Source organism: Hyperoodon ampullatus (genome assembly GCF_949752795.1).
Source record: "Hyperoodon ampullatus genome assembly, chromosome: 2".
In the NCBI taxonomy this organism is placed as follows: Eukaryota; Metazoa; Chordata; class Mammalia; order Artiodactyla; family Ziphiidae; genus Hyperoodon; species Hyperoodon ampullatus.
Window position 1 is genome coordinate 78,036,902 of NC_136915.1, and position 16,361 is coordinate 78,053,262.

Below are 16,361 nucleotides of genomic sequence, written 5' to 3' on the forward strand. Positions count from 1 at the left end.
GAGAGAAGAGAGAGGATAAGAAAGTAGGGGCCCTTTGTTGAAGGTGATACAGTGAGCAAGATTTTCCAACATTTGGGCCTGATGTGTAAGAATTTCCAGTCCAATCTATTTCACCCCTAGTATTTTACAGCTATTAAATCCAGTTCTTTTCCAAGAATCTTCATTAGACTTCGAATCTAACAGCAAAAGATCACAATCCCATTGTCCTCAAAAACTTCAGTCCCGCTATCACTGAGCACCTGTGGGCACCAAGCTCTGGAGCGACAGGAGGGGCCTGGGGCAGGGGAGGAAGGCTCTCATGGAAATCACTCTGTTTTGCTTGTCATCTGCCTGCCACCTCCCTCCGGCCTCCCTCTCCCGTCCCCCCCACCCCAGCCCCCAGCATCTAGTCACTCTTCTTCTTAATAGTTTTTGAAAAGTTAGCAGAGTGAAAAAAACAACGTTTAGGCACACATTCTAAAGAAAGCATAGAAATATGCATCTTGCAGCTTCAGCAACTTGGGTTTTTCTCAATTTTCTTTAAGTCAGGGAAACTATAAAAACAAAAGCAAAACAGAAAGGCATTTCTCAGGGAGCCCTCAGCCCTGTTTTGAGAACGTGTCTCTCATTCAGGAGTTGAGAGCCATGGGTTGGAGCCATGACTATTAATTCATTGTAACATTAATGGGGAATGTGAGAGTGGAGCCCTTTGGTGCTTATTGCTCATGGTCTTCCTGGGATTTCTCCCTCTTTTTTTTTTTTTTTTTTTTATTCATGGCCTGCAAAACTAGCAGCTACTTAAGGCAAGACTGTTTTTTAGAATTTGTGTAACTTATAACCCATTGGGTAGGGTTATATAAACAGATAAACCTTGTTCGAAACTCCATCTCTATCACCATCCAGTAGCTATGATATCTTGGGCAGTGTTAGTTCACCTTTCCGAGCCTCAGTTTCCTCATCTGTAAAATGGGGATAATCATGGTAATCATGCCTATCTCGTAAGGCAGTATTTAATGGTTAAGAGAACAGACTCTAGAGCCAGACTGTCTGGGTCCTACTTAACTCTGCCACTGAATATGTGGCCTTAGGAAAGCCACTTCATCTCTCTGAGCCTCCGTTTCCTAATCTGTAAAATGGGAATAATGATGGTGCCTACCTCACTGGCTTGTTATGAGGACTGTAAAGCATTTCTAATCCACTTATATGGCAGGGCCCTTCCAAGAAATAAGCCTCCAGGGAAGCACTACACACATAGCAAGCACAATTTCAGTATTTGCTAAATAAATAAAAAGGACTTTTGAGAAGATTAAGAAAATGTATATGAAGCCAAGTGGTTTGTGTGGAGTCGGTGATTAAGATTTGCAGCCCTAACCCTGCACTCCTGCCCCCATCTCCAGCCTGCCTCAGGCCTGGGTGCATAGTAAATGTGCGGTGTATACTTACTGGTGACAGTTCAATCAACTCTAAGAAATAAGTGTTACTCTCTGGCCCTCGAGGTTTATATTCTTTCTTTGAAAGTGGAAGCTGGGGAAGAACTTCAGAGCCTTGCGAGGGGAGATGTGATTTTCCTTATTTACTAACATTTACTTGGACTGGTGTCTGGGACACCCAAAATATGCTATGAATCAGTCAGAGGATAACAAGATCTGCAGTACTGTACAGATTACTCACTAATTTGACATTTGTGGATTTTTGCAAAATGTTAGGGAACATTTGACAAGCTGCAGATTGCTATCTCTCTAAAGTGCATTTGACTCTGAGGATGGGTGGCCCTCTCCCATGATGTGGTTACATTTGTTCCTAGCACCAGCTGTTGCATCCTGACAAGGTGGCTCATTTTTATTTTCCACTCCTGAAGTAGACAGTGGTGGAATTTTGCCTTGAAAACATAATAACTAAAATTCATCGGGCATCTGTTATGTGTTAGGTGTCTTGACATCTTTTGTCTCATGTCATCTTCACAGTCATCCTCTAAGGTATGTATTGTTAGCCTCTCTATTTCTCAGTAAGGAGACTGGAGTTCAGAGAGGTTAAGCAACTTGTTGAAGGCCACACAGTTCTGAAGTTCCTAAGCTAGAAGTTGAACCAGGGTCTGCCTAACCCCAAAGTCTGGATTCCAACCCAGCAGGCTGTGTCTCACGTCACCAGAGCATCATCAGCTTCTGACGTGGATCTCGCACAATTGGAAGGGCAAAGGAGAGAAAATTTCTTGGTAAGACCTTAAACAGCTGGGCAGCATCTGTGGCCACGAAACCTTGTTCTACACTGTTTTATAGTGGGACCTGAATTAGTTGGTAATCGAGGGCTTTGAAGAGCTTTCTTTTATCATGACATTGTTTTCAAAGTCAAACAAGGAAGGCGGTGTTACTGGAATGAGAATGGCGCTCCTAGTGTCCCATCCCCTTGGCGTGGTTATCGCCCTCACATTATTTTTGGCACTGTACCATCCTACTGACACTCATCATCCTCTGTCAGGCAGATTTTTCTCCCTGCTTCCTATCGGCTCCATGGGAACAAAGGGGGCATGTGTGCAGGCTCTGGGTGTGAGGAATATAGGATGACCAGGAAAATAGGGATAGTGCCCTTGGGGAAAACATTGTTCCTGGGAGGTCATTCTTGGGGGAACCCAGTTGTATGGAGGGGCTTTTCCAAAAAGACGGCCCCCAGAGAAGCACTACACACATTAAAAGAGCAAACAAATGTTTCCTGATCCCAAAGGCCAATCCAAAGCCACCCTCTTCAGTTACCATTTTAAATGAAGGACAAAAATAAATTTAATAGGAGGCAAGAAACTCCTAGGATTTGTCATACATTTCCTGAAACCTGTTCTTCCCCGTCTTTGTAGGTATGTCAGGCCTGTCCAAAGGAGCAGTATGTTTCTCAAGACAGAGATTGTATGTTCGATTTTGTCTTCCATCTGCTTGGTTGCGTTGTGTATGTGGTGAGTGCTTAACAAATGCTCATTGGAATGAAAATGATCCCTGAAACAAAATCCATCCCATGAATCTTAATACTTCCGTACTTACCACTTCAAGTATTGAGAGTGACTAAGTTCTTTCTTTCTCTACTTAAGGATATTTTGTTGTACTTTTAAGAATCTATTGATTGCGAGGGGGAAGCACAATGACAAAATGCTTTTGTAGTAATTTTTATTTTATTCATTCCAATAACATCTATAAACTGTAAAGAGAAGAGTAGTAGTCTGTGGCCCATTCTTTAACCTACTTACTGGCAGTGCTTGGTGCTTGCTTAGATGCAGGCAGCGACTCCGTGACCTAGGAGGTGAAGATGGGGTGGGCATGCCTCTAGCTTGCGAATCAGTGGGCCAGGGATTTGGAGGTATTTGGCTTCTTTCTTCACTTTCTTTTCTATACAGTTGAAACTCAGTTAAGAGTGCTAATTCCAAATGCAAACTGGTAGATGGATGAGTTTATTCCTCTGGGACTTAATTACTCTAGAAGTGGTCCAAGTAACACTAGCCCCACTTAAAGTATCATTATACACTGTCCAAATGTTCTCCTAAATGCCACCCTTGGAGGCAAGGGGACAGCATGTGCTAGTGAGTCAAACTACTCACTTATCTGGTGGCCTTGGTCATAAGTCAGGCTCTGTTTCTAATGACTGATCAAGCCAGTTCAGCTCTCAGGAGCATTCTACACTCATCCGTAAAATGGGGAGATGGAAGTATATGACTTCTGAAGTCCCTTCCAGGTTTGTACTCTCAGATCCTCACTAAGGGCACTGAAGCGCTCAAAACATCTTGCCAGATACTGGGTGACACCCAGCTTCTGCTCATGCTTGCTCCCAGACGATCATGCTCAAAACATTGCTCTGGGTCTCTCTGGAGAAGGGGCTCTCATTTCTGATGTCCTATCATTAACCTTTTTCCAAGCTCTGTTTTCCAAGTTTCGGTCGGCTCATCAGAGTTGAACATGGACTGTTTGGATTTTTGCCCAAGCTGTTCTCCGAGCCTGATAGCACATTCATTACTCCCTACCCATGGTTTCTGCTAAATGACCTCGTTAGTGCTCTAATTACATGTTGGTCTTCAGAAAGCTGGCGGGCGGGGGGGTGGGGGATGAGTTAACAAAGGCTGAGTACTGAGATGGAGTACATTGTAAACACACTGAATGATGCCTACCTTCCCCTGGCCTGATTACCCTTGGGGAGTTGGAAGGGAAGCTTTAGGCTCTTTTTCCTCTTCTCTCCTTTCTTTTTCATTACCCATTAAAAGATGATAATAACACATACCAAATGTGTTGGTGGTAGTTGGTAATACATGAATGTGAAAGCTGGACGGCGATATTTTTACAACTCAGTGTATATGGAACCATGCATTTCCTGGGGGTAAAGAAAACAAATGGTTTCTGAGCACCTACCATGTGCTCAAGTAGGTTTTTCTTCATCTTAGCAACAAACCTAGGAGCTAGTTATTATGCTTGATTTACTAATGAAGAAGCAGGTTCAGAGAGGTGTGTTTTCCAAGGGCACAAAGCAAGTATACGGCCAAGTTAGGGAGTGAACCCAGGTATGCCTGACTCCAAATCCTAATATCCCATGCTACCTCTCAGTTAATTCATTCGCTCACTCATTCATTCATTTATTCAACAAATATACTCTGACCTCTGTCTTATGACAAAATATAATCATATAATTTCGGAGTTTCTATTTTACCCTTTTCAACCTAATTCTACAAATTCCTCAGGTGACTCTAAACTCAGTGGGCTCTTCTTCCATAATAATTTTCTCTGTCCGCTATGGCTTCCACCTTGGGGGTCAGCTCATAGATCTGAGATTCAGGACCCTGGGAGATACGTTTAAAGATTATCCTGAGCAAACGTCTATTTTTTAGTTAAGGAAACTGAGGTTCAGTGGCTGGTTGAAATGGTACACTTTTCACTCCAGTACATTCCAGGGATGTCAAGCGTATATTTGAAGGTACTTGGGGTGTTGCGAAAGGATGATTGTGTGCTATAACAAATATGAAGAATTTCCCCTGCTTTCTGGGACAGTCACCTTGGGCAGGGCGTGTGCCTGATGAGAGGTACTGTCCCCACCGCACATGGAGGCTGATTCGCATGTGACTTTGTCGGAAGCTCGTGAACTACAAACCTCATGGGTCACGTTTTCATGACAGAGAACCCATCTTCCAGGCTGGATCTCTGAAGCATGCAGGGTCTTCTTTGAGACTTCTTTTTGGATGGTGGTAAGGTGAAACAGGAGAGTCACATACTTTTACTTGTCCCTGTAGAATCCTCTCTGCCACATTTTTTTTTTTAAGTGGCAGATACAATATGTTGAGATGTCTACACTTAGGACAAAATAAATGATGTGATAGTAATAGCAACGGGATGCAACTTTAACCAAGTGATGGACTTTATTAAAACTGGGGGTCTTACCCATCTGATTACTTATTAGTATTTCACCATAGAGCTTGGAATTTGGCAAACCACGCATTTAAAAATGTGAGCATCATTTGTTTGACAGACTGTCAAGACACTCATGCAGGCTTAATGTATTAGTTTATTCTATAGTAATCAAGTTGTTATTATAACTACAAGAAAACTGGAAAAATAAACCTTTCACAGTCAAATCAGTCATAGGAAAAGAGACTAAAAAACCCCCACAACTTTGAGCTGTTCCCTGACTCTATAGTATGTTTGCTGAATTGGGGGTGTGAAACAGCAGGAAACCATTATTGCATGGGATCCTAGTTTTAATGATTCCACTAGAACATCATAAACCTATAATATGTATGCCTCGAAATAAATGATAGATCTCATAGTAAAAGCCAACTCTTTATTCCACACTGATCAATTTGGAAGAACTGGTCCCTTCTTCTGCAAATAAGTCATTAAGCTGCAGGTTTCACCACAGAATAACCGGTGGAAGAATTCTTCAAACCTCATAAAGTAATTCAGTTGTATTTCTCATCTATTTTTAATAACCAAAAACATACACAGGAGATGCAAATACACCTCTAGAAGTTTTGAATGACTGGACAAAGCAGTGTTAAAAATTCAACAGCACTAATTACTAGCTGAACAGTATAAAAACCTCTGAATAAATGTCAGCCGAGGAGATAAGCTCTTATCTTAATCTAATGACTCTACAGACTTAATTTGTCAGGCCAGCCTAGTTGATGGAAAGCAGGTTTCTACTCTCCAGTGTTAGCAAGAACATCTTTCCAAATCTTTGAAGTTGGATAGTAATATCATCAGTGTCATCCTGTAAAAATCTTGTGACCAAGCCTGTTTAATTCCTATTGTCCTGTTACACTAATTAAATTTTTCTACTGCTGTTGGACAAATATCTAAGAGTAAAGCCAATATATTTTTAGATTTTTCTACACTTTGAACTAATCACCCCCAATGTTCTGTGCTTTTTTTTTTTTTCATAGGGCTGGAACATCAGGGACCATCTGTCTTCATACGGGGAAGCTGAGATTTCCAGAAAAATCCATTAATTCAGAGGAATCCATTCATTGAGAGGCCATGTAGCAGAGTAGTTAAGAGTGGAGGTTCTGAGGCAGAAAGGCCTGGGGAAATTTTTGCTCTGTCACTTACAGGCTGTGTGACCTCGGGTAAATTTCTTAAGCTTTCTTAGCCTCAGTTTAATCATCTGTGAAATGGAGGATAATCAGGGATAGCAGGACAGTTAGATAAAATAATGGATGCCAAATACTCAGAGTGCCTGACCCTTATACTTAATACAGGTCAGCCTTCATTTATTCCCTGACTCATTCATTTGTTCATTTATTCAATCAACAAATACATTTTGAATCCTAAGAAGTCTATAACACATGCTAGGTGCTCTAGGACATATAAAGAACCAAAAGGCAGGCTCTTGGCCTTTGTAGGATTTTGTATGAATTTCCTGCCCAAGGAGGCCCAAGCCTGACATCATCAGCTGATCTCACTACACCTGGGAAGGAAATGCCACAGAATTACCATGACTTTCCACTTCAGTTCCACCGTGAACCTTGTTGCTGGCTTTCCAGTACAAAGGGGAAGTCGACTGCCACCTCAAGGGTCTATTGTGCAGATGACATGAGATTACATATAGTGTGTAGCCAAATGTTGGTGGCTCCCACTGCCTTGTCTCTTTTATCCCTGTGACCCAGAATCACATGCCTGGTGCAAACACGTTTAGGGAGCCCTCTTCTGTCTTGTTTTATCCCGATCTCATCAGTCATTGTAATATCCTTCCCAGCAGCCCGTGTGTCCTCTGCTCACTCCCTTCCTCACTGCTCATACCACACCGTATTGATTCTCCATTCTACTCAATGTCACTTGGAGGGGCTTCCCTGGTGGCACAGTGGTTGAAAGTCCGCCTGCCGATGCAGGGGACACGGGTTCATGCCCCGGTCCGGGAAGATCCCACATGCCGCGGAGCGGCTGGGCCCGTGAGCCATGGCCACTGAGCCTGCGCGTCCGGAGCCTGTGCTCTGCAACGGGAGAGGCCACAACAGTGAGAGGCCCGTGTACCGAAAAAAAAAAAAATGTCACTTGGAGACAGCTGTTGATATTTGTTGCTTCTCTGATTTCCTCACCTTAACTGTCATGCCATGGTTTCTTTCAAACCCCTTGAAATGTGTATATATACTTAAAAGTATGTACTGTGTGTCTATTATATACTAGGAACCCCACTAGGTACTGGGGGCATCAAAATATGTAGGATGCAGTCCCTACGCTTTAGAAACGTTGCAGGGGTGTGCTAATGCTGCGACAGGGGCTCCAGGTGTGCAGTGGGAGCGTGACGGGAGTGGGGAGACATTTGACTCAGACTGGAAACTTACTTGGGGAGGTTTTCCAGAGGAGATGACTCTTGACCTTAGCTTTGAAAACTAAGCAGGAGTCATTTGGGTAAAGATACAGGGAAAGGACATTCCTGGTTGAAGAATCAGCATGTGGAGATGACAGAAAGCAGGTCGGTAGAAGAGTGAAGAGCCTGGGGGAAAGTGGTGGGAGATGAGTTGGAAATGAAGGATCATAAAGGTCTTCTGTGCTGAGGGGCTAGACTTTCACCCCGAAAGTGACAGGAGCCATTGATAAGTTTGGCTCCAGGAATTGGGTTTGGGTCAGTGTTCTCCTCATCACTTGCATGGTCTCTGATTTTCTCACACCCCGATGCCCTCCCACCTCTCAGCTGCCAGATTCACTGTGCTCCCTGGCACCTTGCTCTCAGCATCCCTCTTCACCCGGTCTCCTGTCATCACTGCTGACTCGTACGTAGCCCTTTGACTTCCTCTGCTTTAACGATTTTCCCTCTATTCCATCTGGACAACCCTTTTCTCCTGTTACACCCAGAACTGCTCCACCTCTGAAGCCTCCAGCAAGTGACACCGCTGTTCCTAGTCACCATCTCTCCCCCTTCCACATTGCCCTTTCCCTCCCACCCACAGAGCCTTAGTGAGATATCCATGACTTGACCCTTCCTACCCTCCCAGGCCTAAACTCTTTCTGGGCTTCACTCCCCTGCTACCTAGCCAGAATCCCAAGGGCATTTCTCTTACCAGCCTTGAGAATCCTCTTCCACTTCCAATCTTCAGCTTCGTCCATTCCCTGCACTGGTGGCAGAAAATGGAGCAACCTTGGCTAATACTTTCACTTATCACTTACCGTGTCTGGTTTTAGGTTGAGCTCTCAACATTGGCCTTTCTTTAACTCTGCTAGACTTACTGTCACCTTCCTTCCTGACACAGTGTTTTAGGCTATGAGTGTAGGAAGCAGGGTACTCTGCCTTCTAGATCATTATATTTTCCAGCAGGCAACACACCTCCACCCCAGCACAGGTGTTTGGAAAAGGGTGGACACCTGATACTCTACCCAGGTGAGCCAGTCTATTGACCATTGGCCAATCAGATTTTCTTTTGACAAGTGTTCCTGTATCATTTAAATAGGCTGCGCTTTATATGAGCTATAGCCAATGGATTTCTGTTACTTTGACCCAAAAACTTTGACAAGATCACCGCGGCCCTCAAGTCTCAACCCTACTCCTGTTCCCCTTACTCTCTTTATTAAATTTTAGTAAGAAAATAGAGGCTCTTTCACCAGAAGTCCCTCAGTTTTAGTCCAACAGTTTTCAACTGTATTTCTTACTAGTTCTGCCTTGTCTCAGAGAGACTCCTACATGGTTTCTTTTTAAAAATACAATTAGGAGTTCATCTACATTTGTTAAGCTATTTCTGCTACTTTATTTTATGTTTCCTATTTGCTATCTTTTATCTTTCTCTGTTTTCCTTCTTTCTTGTTGTGTGGGCTGATTGAGTTTTTTATATTCCTTTTTCTTCTATTGGTTTGGAACTTACACATACTGTTTCCATTCTTTTCATGAATTTCCCTAGACTTTTAACATATATATATATATATATATATATATATATATATATTCAAACTTACGTTTTCCAATCAAAGCTTAATCAGTGTCTCCATCATTCTTCTCCGAGAAGCTTTAACTTTCATACTTTCTTCTGAGTAAACATCCATTGATCTTATATTAGAATGATCTCGTATTGGAGTTATACCTTGTTTATAAACACAGGAATTATTTGTATTATTATTTATAATCAATACTTATTTAGATTTACTAACTTGTTTTACCAATTTTTTCCCACACATTTCCTTTTTCCTCCAAGGTTAATTTATGTCCCTTACTGAATACATCTTTTAGTAGCTTTTTTAAGGAAAGAGCTTGTGGTCAATAATTTTCTGAATCCCATCTGTCGAATGGCAATTTGTATAGAATTCCAGATTCACAGCACTTTTCCTTGATGCTTTGAAACTTATTCCATAGACTTCTTAGAGTCATTGTTGCTAATGAGAAGTCCACTGTCAATGTTTTTCATTTCCTTATTGGTTGTCTCTCTTTTATCTATGATCCTTTTAAGTTCTCTTTAATTTTGATATTGTGCACTTTCACTATGATATATCTAGGTGTGGATTTTTAAAACTTGCTGGGGGCTTCCCTGGTGGCGCAGTGGTTGAGAGTCCGCCTGCCAATGCAGGGGATCACGGGTTCGTGCCCCGGTCCGGGAAGATCCCACATGCCGCGGAGCGGCTAGGCCCGTGAGCCATGGCCGCTGAGCCTGCACTGCAACAGGAGAGGCCACAACAGTGAGAGGCCCGCGTACCGCAAAAAAAAAAAAAAAAAAAAAATACATTTTTGAATTTTGTTTATGAACTCATCCTTTCATTTTCTTGGGACCTGTTGTCCTCTTCATAGGGATGGTTTCATGGCTGCTTCTGGCCCAGCCCTACAGCCTGTTTCTGATCAAGGCATAAGACCTGTGACTTAGACAGGTCTATCATTCTGCAGAAATTGTGCAATTCTGGAGCCTTCCCCTGAATGCAGTGTGGCCTAGGGTGCTAGTTCTAATACAGGAACTCAGTGCTTAACCCTGTTTATGGACAGATGACTTATTTTTGGCTATAATCTTGGGCTAATGGATGGAGACTATAAATTTGGCAGCCATTAATGACTATAAAGCACTATTCTGAATTCTAGCTTCATGTAGGTGGTTCGTACCCGTGTTGTGCATTGGATATTTAGTTTTAGTTTTCACTTCACACCCTGGTTTCCCACTTGTTTCTCTCGTTTTCAAGATCTTTTTTTAGGGAGACCTCTGTTTTGTTTTGGGTTTTTTATTTTTGGTTTTGTGTTTTCTTTCTTTGTTTATGGAATATGTTTCATCTTGTTTTTGAGTATGTATGATTTTTAAGAATTCTTTTAGTTTTTAACCCAATAGTATATGAAAGAGCTTAATATGTATTTTTTATAATACATACTTTGTTTCTTAAAATTTACATTCACCATACTTATAAATTACTCTTTACTTCCTTATTTACAATGCCTTAACATTTTTATGTTTACATTTTATTCTACAATATAGCTGTTTGATTATTAATTTAATTTTTATATTTATAAAAGCAATGCATGTATATTATTTTAAAAGTCATGTAGTACTAAAAAGCTTGCAATGAACTGAAATAGTTTTCCTCCTCTCTGAATCCTATGCCCAAGAGACAACCACTCTCAATTCTAGCTCTTTCCCCTGATATTTAACTTTGTATTTCTAATAATAGCTGATACTGCTTACCATGTAATAGTCACTGTTCTAAGTGCTATTACTTCATTTAATCTAAATAATATGCTTATTTCTTGACTAATAAATTTTAGGAATATTTTATTGTATTTTTGCCATAGTAGATAAAAACTTAACTCCTTGATATCCTCTTCTCTCTCTTTCCACATATTCGTTTAAATAAAACAATTTTAGTTTCCTTATTATGCACATGCAAATATTGCCCAATGATGAGCCATAGTGAATTAAAACCATATTTCCTTCCTTGTCCTGCCCTTTTTTCTCCTGGAAATGACAGTAGCTTCATTTTTTTTTTCTTTAAGCTTCTTTTTATATGCTTATTAATTTTCCAAGTGTTCTAATATCTCTACCATAAGTAAACAGTTTTGTCCATGGACTCATGCACAGCAGCTCTAACTTTTCTAGAGACCTTCTCCCCAAAAATTCCCTCTCCTGCTCCAATATGGACTTTTTCTTTCTGGAAGATTGCACAGATGTCATATGATGCTTTTGACTCTCTTCTGGTCTGTTTTTTAGATTTCGTGTCTTTCTTTTTCTTTGGTTTATTTCTTGTTTTGTTGACACATGCTTTCTGATAACTTTCTAAAACATTATGTTTTAGTTCTTGCATGTCTAAACTGTCCTTTTTCTGCCTCCACATGACTGACAGGCTGGGAATAGAATGCTAGATTGAAAATCATTGTCACTTAAACTTTTGAAGACATTGCTCCATTCTTCCAGCATCTGGTATTGCTATTGATGAGTCTGATGCCAGCTGGGTTGGTTTCTTTGTAAGGGGCCTAATTTTCCCCATCTGGAAGTTTTGTGATCTGCTCCTTAATACTATATGCCACTATATCCCAGGTATTCTGAACTTTCATAGTAATGTATTTTGGTGTGAGTTCTTTTTTTTTATTGGGAGGGGTGGTTGGTGGTGGTGTCATTATTGTTTAGTTTTGGGGGCTGAGTTCAATTTGGATGTCAATTGTTTAATCCACTGCTATTATCCTGATTTTCATTTCTTTTAAATATTTTTGACTTATTTTATGGTTTAGTATATGTTCTATCTTGGCAAATATACAATTGCACTTGAAAGGAAGTTGGATGATGGATTGTATAAATATGTAGAAATATCAATTAGGTCATGTTGATAGTGTTATTCAGATCCTCTATGGATATAATGATTTTTTTTCTAGTTGTTTTGTGAATTGTTGGGATAAGGGTATTTAAATCTCCCACTATGATTGTGTATTGTATATTTCTTCCTTTAATTCTGTCAACTTTTGCTTTTCGTATTTTGAAGCTTTGTTATTATGCACATACAAATTTATGATTGTTATGTCTGTTTGGTGAACTTACTCTTTAATTATTATAAAATGTCCATGCTTGTCTTTGATGTACTCTTCACATTGATGTCTATTTTATCTGTTGTTAATCTAGTCACTCCAGCTTTTCTATGTTTACCATTTGCATTATATATCTTCTATTTATCCATTTACTTTCAACCTATGTGTCATCATATTTAAAATGTGTCTTTCATGGTCTGAATATTGTAGAATCTTCCATTTTAAAAACCAATTCTGATCATTTTTGCTTTTACACTGGGCAGTTTAGTGCTTTAGCATTTAATGTAATATGGTTGGCTTTATTTTGTCCCTTCTGAATTTTATTCCTCTTATTCCCTTTCCTTCCTTCTTTTGAATTGTTTGAATATTTAATTTATCTATTGGTTTTTTAGTGGCACCACTTTGCATTATTTTAATCTATGCCCCTAAACTAGTTCCTTCTGTATCAGTGAGGGTCCAATTGGGAGACAGAAGCCATACCAGTTATTGAATAGATTTTAATATAAAAAAGTGTTACCCAGGTAACTGAAAAGGTAGAAAGAGGATGCTAGGATATCATGAAAGTGGGAAGCATCTATCACCCTTAGGGCTGAGAGAACAAATAGAACAGATTATAATTATTAAAACTTAGAAGCTTAAAGGAGGAACTGCATGGAGATGAAAATCAGACCTCTGAGGAGAGGTGATGCTTGGCTGGAGTTGGTGTCTCTGCATTAGAAGAAGACTGCGACCCAGACTCTGAGGAGGAGAGCAAGTGCTGGCTGTTGTGCAGTGGTGTCTTGGGATGGCGGAGTGGGTATAGAGAGGCTGATTCTATGAATTGGAAAAACTTCAAGGTGGATTCAGCTGCTCTTACCAGAAGGAACTGCCACTGTTGAGGTGAAGGAGTATTGCTGGGGTGACGCTCATGGGAACCACAAACAGACAGGAAGCCCACAGAAAGCAACAAACAGCAGATAGGAAGGAGCAAGTCCTGTCTTCCTCCTCGAGCCTTTGTCTTCCTTTAGCACTCCCTATTAACAGGGCTTCCCAGGAGGTCAACTGGCAAAGCAAAAACATTTGCAAAGTCCCAGACTAGCATCACAAAGTGGAGAATAAAAGGGTGAGTTTGGAGCTGAGATAGCAAGTTAATAACTGTTCCTCCTTCCTATGATGTAGAACAGCATCACATCTCTTTTATTTAAAAGGTTCCTTCTCTTAGACCTGCTTGTTCTACCCATCTTTCCTTCTCCTCCACACTTCTTGTTTCTTATTAACCTTTTATGATTAGCAAAGAGTCTGCCATAGGGGATATAGTAGGTGCTCAAAAATGTCTGCTAGATTAATGATGATACAAGAGAGTAAATGGTAAGTGCCAAACGAGCAGTGCAAACTCTAATTGCCATAGAGGCTCAGGGGAGGAGGGGGAGACCACCATGAACTTGGGTGACTTCAAAGGCTTCACTGATGACATGGTAAACTATGATAAGTAGGAAGCATCTAAATACATGGAGAGAAGAATGAGGCATTCAAGGTGGAGGGCACAGCATGAACAAAAACTTGGAGGTAGACATTTTCTAGATGCCTTTGGGAGACAGGCATGGCTGGAGCTGAGGCTTCCTTCAAGAGTTTGAGGCTGGGGCTTCCCTGGTGGTGCAGTGGTTGAGAGTCCGCCTGCTGATGCAGGGGACACAGGTTCATGTCCCGGTCCGGGAAGATCCCACATGCAGCAGAGTGGCTGGGCCTGTGAGCCATGGCCGCTGAGCCTGCGCGTCCAGAGCCTGTGCTCCACAATGGGAGAGGCCACAACAGTGAGAGGCCTGCGTACCACAAAAAAAATCATAAATTAAAAAAAAGAGCTTGAGGCTATTACGGATAGAGTTCCTTTAACGTCTGCCTATACTGTGAAATCATAGAGAGCAATGGGGACATTGTCGTGTAAGAGCTAAAGAAGAGGCATTGATGGTGTTTTAGGCAGGAAAAGGTTGTGGTGAAGACAATGCTGAATTAAAGTGCTGTGCAAGGTAGTGGGGTTTGTTGTTCAGATCTTAAGCATGTATGTGCGGCAGAACGGTGCTGCCTTTAATAAGATTCAGGAAAACAGAAAGAGAAGCAAGTTTTAAAAAATTTTAATGGTTCTCGGAGTTTGATTATAATATATTCAATTTGAGAGTTTACATGCAGAATCAGGGAAGTGCAGAAAGAGCCCGAGAATGAGTTGGGGAGAAGTCTGAGAGGTTGGAGGAGCATCCACACAGTGAAGGGTATGGGGAGGGAACAAGTTCATGTCAGCACGAGGTCATCCTTGCCTCCACAAGGGTGGGTGACAACTTCAAGAGGTAAGCAGTACACCCTGGTTTGGTTTAGTTAGAGCCAGCCCCTGAAATTAGGGATGGACCAGCTGCCTGTCACCTGACACTTGGGTCCCACTCTTTCCCCTGTTGAGGCCACCAAACTCTTTTTCTTCTCTCTTTGAGGACCACTTTACCCACCCTCTGAAAAAGAACCTTTGTTTATGTCTTAAATTCTGGCAAAGCCTTATATCTGTTTTCCAGGTTTGAAAAGGGTGATCTTCCCCCCCACCCTTTTTGTTCTTGAATTGTGCTCTTTCTTTTTCAAGGAAAACAATTTTATCATGAAAAAAATATTTCTGACAAGTTCCAAATGGGAATTATAATACATTGTGGAGAAAACTAAACCCACTTGGTAAACAGATGGATGGACTTGTTCAAAATGCTCCAGTTTCCTGTCCCCCCAGAGCCTATGCTACCCATCCATGTGAGAGGAGTTCTGTTTCCTGCTTTGGTTTCTGAACTTTGCTGAAGCATTTCTGCTGTTTTTAGGAGTAGCCAAGCCCTCTTGACCGGAGCCTGGGAAAGCCAGTCTTACTCCCCTCACATGTAACTTCAGCAAACCGCTTGGGCTGCCAGGCACGTTGGAGATCCTGTGGGTGCAACTCCGCTGAGACCAAGGGCAAGATAATCAGTCCAAGGAGACAGTTAATTTTAGTACAAAAGAGGTTAGATGTGATTTATTTCCAACGCCAATGAACCAAAAGAGCTAACAATCATCAGAACAAAACACAGAACCATCAAATACTCCACGTAAAAATGGCTTGTGTCAGCTGAGATGAGCCTCCTCATTAGCAAGGTAGACAGACAGGCTTCAGTGGCTCAGGAGCTGATGTGGGGGACATTTTCAGGTTGTCTTTATAGGAAAAGGGGTTTGAATCATCAAAGAGTTAGAGAAATGGATTTGGAGACAGGGAAGAGAATAGGAGAAGAAAAGAAGGCAAGAGAGGACAGGAGGGTTTTTATAGGATTATCATAGCTCATTCGTCATTTCGTTCATCATCATTATCTTCCGAAAGCATAAGGCTAGGACAGGATCCATGCAACTCATGCTGCCTCTTAATCATCCCTTTTCAGCGGCTGCAGGAGGACCCTCTGCAAGGCTGTGCTTGTTGCTGAGCAGAGTTCAACATGCCCGTGGCCAGGCCCGCAGCCCTTGCTCACAGGGCCTCCCTTCTGGGAGGGTCCCTGGGCAGGCGGATTGTCCTCTATTTGAGCATTGTGCTCCCTTGCACTTGAGCCACACACGAGGACTTGTCAAAGGCTGTTGCTCATAGGCCCATTGTTGATTTATTCAACTCTGCAAACTAGCTTAAGCAACCCCTTCTCCTGTTTCTGAGACTTACATAGCATCTGAATCTGAGGATTTGGAGGAAGACAGGATGAGGGCTCAGATGGAGATGCACCAAGTCTGACAGCCTTATTTTAATGAGGGACGAGGCTTAGACCCTTCCTGTTCTTCTTTCTAGGTCATTATTTACCAGAATACTTTGTCCCCTCTATTTAATCACCCTGTCCTCTCTGCAGTCATTATATCACGTGCATCCTGCTGTTATTGCCTTCATATGTAACACGTTATACGTCTCTCATTTTTTCACAGACTAGGACAATGGCTTAATTATC